An 8117-nucleotide genomic window follows, 5' to 3' on the forward strand; every position below is an offset into this window, starting at 1 on the left:
ACTAATTGTGTGTTGTCTGCTCTTAAGCTTTCCCTAGTCCAAGCTGTGTTTGTGCCTTTATGTAGCATGAAAACTAATAATCGGCATCAAAGCAAGCTTCAATGACCCCATGATCAGCAGCTTCACAAGCACCTCCTTCACCATCTCCGATTGCGATCACTTTTTGGTGGGTCTCTAGAGAACAATTAACGTTTTGGGATTCAAGACCTATCATCAGGTGCTTTACAAATATTGGCTTTTCTCAAACTCTTGCTCCTTCTCAAAGAATAGATTTAGAAATTTACTCATGTAGGAAAACGGAGTCTTTTTCAGTGTTTTTCAAACAATGCATAACATCATATTGAGCTTCCGTTCGAGAGGCACCGCATACCAGCTAGCTAGGTACGATTGGGGGCAGGGGACCCCCGGCCCCCCCACCGGGCCGGCGGTCCCCTGCCCCCAATCATACCTAGCTAGGTATACGGTGCCTCCCTCACAGAAGCTCATGATGTTGAGGTAAGTCGCAATGTGGGAATTATTGTGAGAATTTGTCCAAAACTTCTTGTGAAATATTGTAAGCTTTTCTTAGTGAACCATGCCAGGAAAAATAGTAAGGAAATGTGAGGTATTATGACATTTAGAGTATCCCATTGGTACACAGCTTGTTAAAACCAGGCCTATCAAATCAACCACAGACAGCATTATTGCCTTATGCAAGCCAAGAAGGTAGAGGGGAATTTTTACATGTTCTACAAAATTGGCTTATTCCAACAGAGCCACAACTGATCATTCGATTTGCGGGGTGTATTCCAGCTGAATTACACTAGGGCCATATGTGTTTGAAGGGCCCCCGCTTACTCTATAGCTCCAGGAACTGACCATGTAGGCAGAGGGGCCCTTTGCAGATGTCTCAGAGCATTTCCAACCGCTATGGTTCCCATATGTAGAGGATGATGTGGTGGGGGTAGGGTCGAGTTCCGGCCCCCAATTGCTCCCTAGCCAGGTATGCAGTCCCTTCTGAGAAGTAAATCATGTCCCCCACATGGTAAAATGTCAAGTTTTGCTCTCCCTGCACCATCCCATGTGACATTGTGCGTCTCTCGAGATATCTATGATCGATATCCTCATTGACAGAATCACTGAGCTACTTCTTCATGATTGTGCAGGTGATCATAAGAGAGTGGAACACTATTGATGCCATGCAGTTTATCTATGCGAACCGGGCAGGAGATCTAGCCAGTAATGCAAGAGGGGGACAAGCCCATGACATTGATGTGAGGGGCAAGCCCCTTAATGGACTTCGCATAGGTTTTTCAAACGGATTGCTCACTTTTGTCCAAATCCTTCACTCACACCTAGCTAGGTTACATGATGTTGTCGTAACCCACACTGTAGGAATTATATTTAGAGAGATTGCCAGAATCACCTTGGTGATTGGGCCCGAGCCCAGCGAGTAGTCATCCTCATGTGGACGTGTTCTGAAACTTTTAACTGGGTTGCCCACGCCGAAACTCTGCTCTGATAGCAGGAGATCTTCGGAATAAGGACCTTTGAAAATCCGACCGAAGACCCCCTTGTCATACTTGGGAAAATTCTTGTTGTTGTCAGGTAAGAGCCTGTCAAACACGAATGTGGTTGATATGCACCCGGCCATGTCAGCACTGGCATCGTTGCACATACGAGTCTTATGGTCTTCGCAGACACTCGCAAAAATTGTTTTCGAGTCTGTCAAGTCTGCGGAGAAATACTTCCTCTCACCTATCCATTTTTTTTTTTGTAGAACATGACTCCATGTCAGGAAGCATTACACTATTTTACGAACAGCCTTTTGAGTTCCTCAAAACAGGATTTGTCAGCTCAACATTGATTCAATGTATCAACGAAATTGAATTGGGACCAACCAATTTCTGGAGCTACACTACCTGTGATGGTATCCACAACAGTTGCATAAGACTCCGTCCGAAAGCCAGGAGGTAATGCCATCGGAAGGTTTCGAGTCCACGCTTTGATCTCCACTTGGTCTGCCCTCCACACTTTCCACTTTTTGAAGATATCAGGGAGGAAATCCACAATGTATGTCTTATACATCTCCTCAAGATCCTCCTTCCACTGTTTTGTATTGTCTTCATGATAGAGTTCCCTGCAATGACAGTGAAGTTGCATCATGAATATTATGGTCATCTACTCACAACACCATACCATAGGATATATCTACTCATTCTGGCAAAGATGGCTGAGAATATGCAGCACTAGACTCACTTTCCAAAGAGCAATCTCTCCCGCAGGCCTGTGAGATGAAGTAGAGCCAGGGTGATAATGGGAAGGATGAAGTGGATGTTGTTGGTTGACTCTCGAAAGATGATGCTTAATTTGTCAGCCTCGGTAATCCAGGTGTCAAGAAATAAAGCCTTCTCATGAGCCTTAGCTTGCACTTGTACATTAGAACAAGAAACTTAATGCCTGTGTCAGAACAATCACAAATGCAGCTGGCTTGAGGAGTATTGAATAAGGGAGAATTACCGCCTTGTATCTTTCAATGGTACTTTTTAGTCCATCGATCTCAGACTCATGCAAGTTCAGTTCATAGTCAAGAATCTCTTTCTTGACAAGCTTTATCACGTCCGCCTTGAAGGCCTGGAAAATGTTGACCTTGTGTTCTGGCCAGAGATAGCCTATGAGAGTGCTTACAACAGAACCCACTTCCGGGATCTTTGATGCCAACTTCACAACGGCATCTCTAATCCGATTGTTCCAATCACTAGCAATGACATCCATACCCTTCGACATATATACACCTGCTGAGAGAGACAGCAGCGTTTTGAGTGTCAATAAGCTCCGACCTAATCAATTAATTGAGAGTCCATAATTTGGTGTAAATCACCATTCATGAATCGATTCCTAAAACCAGGTTGAAATACAGGGAAAAAAAATCCCAGTACTACAATTCAGACATTGTGGATTATGACAACATCAAGCGGCTACAAAGGAGAAACAGCACATCTAGCTAGGTGCAGTTCAGACTTGAAATTGTCGGCGGGCAGCACCGCAGGCTGGCAGTCCCCTACTCTCCTGAGCAATAGCCAATGATGTCCAACACTAAAGGGAGAGACAACGTAGTCTCCTTTCCCAATGGCTGTTGTCAAAAACTTTCTGATATACAGATTAAAAGCGGGCGATGATGGCAATAATTAATTGAATGACATAAATATAGATTATCCAGAAAACAATGCTCACTACATTCCATCTATTGTAGCTAGGTCAATGCTTGCTACAACTATTCTATGATTGAAGTTTTTGACCATCTGCAGTGATAGGCAGTTACCAAAGAAAGGGCTCATAAAGAAATGCAATTTTCTTTCCTATTAAACGCTCCAAGCATCAACAAGAAGGCATAAATATGAACTGAAAGTGGATGATGATGGCAGACGTTGAATGTCGACGTAAATATAAATTTTCCGAAAACAATGCTCGCTACATTCCATCTATTGCAGCTCAATGCTTGCTACAGGTGTTCCATGCTTGCATTTTTTTGACCATCTGCAGTGGTAGGCAGTTTCCAAAGAAAGGGCTCATTATAAACGCTCCAAGCGTCATGGATGGCATGCATTGATCACAAGACGTTTTCGAAACATTTTCTGGAGGGACGTACCGCATACCGAGCGTATATGTGTGCACTGTGGTTGGAGGGAGGGGACGGGACTGCCCTGCCCCTAACCGCACGTAGCTAGGTATGATCCGTGGGAAGCAGTACATGCAATATGCAATATATAGTAAACTGCAGGCCGTGAGGAGGAAAAGGTAACAGACAGAAGAGATGACCGTGACGTACCTGCTTATATGAAGATCTTCAACTGAGCAAGAGCTGCTGCTGCTGCTGCTACTATGAAGTAGCTGATGATCTGCTTCACTGCGCCAAGATGCTATCCAAGCCTTGATTTTATGGGGGGCTTTCACGTCCAATATAGGAATGATAGGATATGAAAGCGCAGGTTCTGTGAATGAATTACGTGGCCGGTGCCCACTTCTTCAAACTGAGAATCTACAAGGCTTGCAAATTAAAAAGCATGCGTGTCCATTTGGCACAAAAACCGACGATGAGCAAGGTCAAAGATCACGATGGCGGGGAGAGAGAGAGAGAGAGAGAGAGAGAGACCCCTTTCAATATCACATATATGGACAACTAATCCTCGCAACATCACATTAACTTTGAAATCTCTCCATGGGCCATATGATATTTGCCTTGTTTTAAAAAGATGTATACAAATAAATACATAGATATAAATATACACACACATATTTATTTATTTATTTACTTATTGTGCGGCACATGTCCTACGAACAGAGAAGGGGAGCAAGAGAGAAATTTTTTTTAAAAAGATGTATACAAATAAATAAATAGATGTTCAATATTTATCATTTACTGGCAAAGGGAGTCAAGGATCTACATGCCAATGTTTCCTCTCTCAAAGTGCTTTTGTGAGAACTAGACCATTTCAGATGGTGAGGGGGGCTGACAGCATGGGGCCGCAAGAGATGAATTCAAACTCCGGGCCGTTGCCTCATTCTAGGAGTGCTTCACTACACACTCAGGGCGGCAAGCTCTCTCTCTCTCTCCCCACATCCATCCATTCGGGCTGCTTTATATATAAACACACACACACATATGTGTGACATGTCCTATAAACGAAGAAGGGGAGCATGAGAGAGGAAAGTTCACCAAAAGAGATAGAGGCAGTTCTTAATTTTTGGAGTGCTACGTGCCTGACATATAGAGACATTTATTTTTAGGATGTTCAACGTTCTTTTGTGTGTGTGTGAGCACACACACACATACATACATATGTATGTGTATATATATATATATATATATATATATATGTATGTGTGTATATATATATATATATATATATATATATATATATATATATATATATATATATATATATATATATATATATATATATATATATATATATATATATACATACATACATACGTATACATACATACATACATATGTATATATATATACATACATACATACATATGTATATATGTGTGTGTGTGTATATATATATATATATATATATATGTAAGCTTTTGAATCTTTAAAAGGCTTCCAAGCTCCACTAGTCAATGCAAAATTGTGATTGTTGTTTTTGGCCTCTAAAGGCCTTAATTAGTACCCAAGGGCCAAGGTCGTTTAGATTTCGCTTGTTTGACAACCGTCCCTATGGACATTAAAAGTATTGTAAATGAATAGAAAGAGATCATAGCCTTTTAACTGGCCTCTGCTATTTTCCAAAAGTCCAAAGGTGCATTCATTTTTGGTCTCTAAAGGCCTTAGTACCAAAGGGGGCAAACTTGGTTCAAATTTGCTTGTTTGACAAGTGTCCCTTTGAATGAATAAAAAGAGATCCTAACCTTTTAAATGCTATAATCCAAAAGTCCAAAGGTGCATTCATTTTTTGGCATGTTTGATGAAAGCTTTTAGAGAACAAATGAATAAACAATATATCACTACAATATAACCCAAAGTTATCAATGCATCATATATCGACGGCCGTACTTTTTCACGTGAATATCGATGTTCTTTTATCTCGTCGATATACGCGTCGGAATGTGCATTGATATGTGCGTGGCAAGACATGCTTTTCCATGCGTATATCGACGGACATTACCACGCGTATATCAACGCACATTTCGACGCTAAAAAATTGGGGGAAAAAAAGGGGAACCCGTGTGCAGAGGCCATTTTCGCCTTCAACGCGCGCGCTCAGATCTTGGCCGAAACCTACTACGCACGTATTATGAAACTCTTCCCCCCCCCCAACCCCTCTCTCTCTCTCTACATCGTGTGTGTGTGTGTGTAAGAAAGAGAGAGAGAGAGAGAGAGAGAGAGAGAGAGAGAGAAAGAGAGAGAAGTGTGTGTACGTGTAGGAAATTAAAGAGAGAGAGAGAGAGAAACATGTATGCGTAGGAAATTAAAACTAAAGAGAGAGAGAGAGAGAGAGAGAGAGTTAAAATTAAAGAAAGAGAAATTAAAGAGAGAAATGAAATGAAATGTTATATTAACGTCTTCAAAAGGCCAAAGTGACCTATGAGACCAGAAAGTTACGATGTGGTGGATCTGATACAAAGTCAGAATAACAAGATGACAAAATGACAAAATAAAATATTATGGAATCCTAAACTGCTGGGTGTGGACTAAGCAGCCTAAACAGCTAGCTGGGATAGGTAGATCATAGGAGATCCAGCATCTGTCCGCTGGCGGACCTCATCAATCTCCTCCATGGTCAGTAGTCTGACCGGGCATTGTGCATGTCGAGCCAAAGTGACCTGGATCCTCTGATGCAGCCTCTGTCGATGTTGTGTAGTTTGGCCTCCGCAGTCGTGGGCGTCTGGATCTCCCTAGCTCAGTCGCTCGTTCGATCAGTAGAGAGATAGGGAAGTAGAGAGAGAGAGAGATAGAGAGAGAGAGAGAGAGAGAGAGAGAGAGAGAGAGAGAGAGAGAGAGAGATAGGGAAGTGGAGAGCGAGAGAGAGATAGAAAGAGAGTGATATATATATATATATATATATATATATATATATATATATATAGAGAGAGAGAGAGAGAGAGAGAGGGAAATAGGGAAATAGAGAGAGAAAGAGAGATAGCGAGAGCGAGATCGAGAGAGAGAGAAAGGGAGATAGCGAGAGCGAGATCGAGAGATAGGGTACGTAGACAGAGAGAGAGAAATAAAGAGATAGAGAGTGATATATATATATATATATATATATATATATATATATATATATATATATATATATAGAGAGAGAGAGAGAGAGAGAGAGAGAGAGAGAATTAACTAGAGATAGCTACAGAGGTAGAGAGAGAGAGATAGATAGTAGATAGAGAAAGAGAGAGAGAAAGAGTTAGGTTGGCTGATCAATTGTGTGAAAAGGACAGAAACTCTCTCTATCTCTCTCTCTCCCCCTCTAGAAGAAACTATGGGACTAAAAGAGGCAAAGGGGTTTTGCCCGCTACATACATTGCCATGTATACCTGGGAGTGCACGTATGTGTCTACCCATATAGGATTTGACCAATAAAGACGAGATTTTGACCCGGTGGTCCTGATCTTCGTACACCTCTGGACCGAGGTGTACGGAGATTGGGCAAGACTTAGAGAATGCGAGGTAGTTTACATTGTGAGGAGTATATATATTAAAACAACATTCATAATCATTTTAGATGGCAACGTCATCAACTAACATGGAGGAAAAGATTGCATGTTCGTGCACGCTCTGCAAGTATCAAATCCTGTGCAAGCGTAGGATATGTAATGAGCATGTGCACAAGTACGGAGAATTTGCTAGAGAAACCGTACAAAATCTACGATACGACTCCTACGGAATGGGCATTGATTTTCGCGACATAGCACCTACATCTGAGAGAGAGAGAAAAAGGATTATGCGTGAAGGTCCAACCAATATAGAGCCAAGGATGGAAGCAGAAAAGGGCTTACAGACAGAAGACGACGGCATGGAGGAGATGCTAGATGCCTTCTTCCAAACAAGCGAGGAGAACGCTAACGAAGCAGCACTAGAAGCCGTACGCCTATCTCCTGAAGACATGTTGAGGAAGTTGGCACGTCAACCAATCTATGAAGGCGCCAAAATATCTGTGCTTCGTACTTGTCTGGCGTTTTTGAATCTTCAGTCAGTGTACGGGTGGTCAGATGCAAGCGTCACTGCTTTGTTTAGGTACGTAATTTACAAAAGAGATTTTCCGATTGCAACGGTGACGTGCTTGGAGAGATTTTTAATTTAATGTGGCTTAAACAGGTTGTTGCGGGAGCAACTTCTCCCGGCTGGCGATGAAATGCCCCCCTCTAGGCCAGACGCAAAGCAACTACTGACCTTAGTTGGCTTGAACTACAACAAGATTCATGCATGTCCAAATGATTTCATTCTTTTTCGCAATGAATTCGTAGATTGTCTGTCGTGTCCTAAGTGCGGAGCAATGCGCTACAAACAAGATGCAGTTGGCAAGACACTGCCAGCTAAAGTGTTGTGGCATTTCCCTATTATTCCTAGGATAAAAAGCATGTTTCGTTGTGGTTCCATTGCAAAGTTGATGCGGTGGAATTCTATG

General features: G+C 42.0%; 1 pseudogene across 1 annotated transcript; it reads right to left on the bottom strand.

Moving 5' to 3' along the window:
* Window positions 1–640: 640 nt before the first annotated feature.
* LOC147465019 (uncharacterized) lies at window positions 641–3987 on the bottom strand (annotated as a pseudogene). The gene is made up of 6 exons (XR_015187881.1): window positions 3809–3987; window positions 2500–2777; window positions 2239–2399; window positions 1902–2119; window positions 1279–1737; window positions 641–996 (listed from the first exon to the last, which is right to left on the bottom strand). The product of XR_015187881.1 is annotated as an uncharacterized LOC147465019 (transcript).
* Between the last annotated feature and the right edge of the window lie 4130 nt (window positions 3988–8117).

This window comes from Adiantum capillus-veneris, chromosome 1, assembly GCF_014529385.1.
Source record: "Adiantum capillus-veneris isolate H3 chromosome 1, ASM1452938v2, whole genome shotgun sequence".
NCBI classification, from domain to species: Eukaryota; Viridiplantae; Streptophyta; class Polypodiopsida; order Polypodiales; family Pteridaceae; genus Adiantum; species Adiantum capillus-veneris.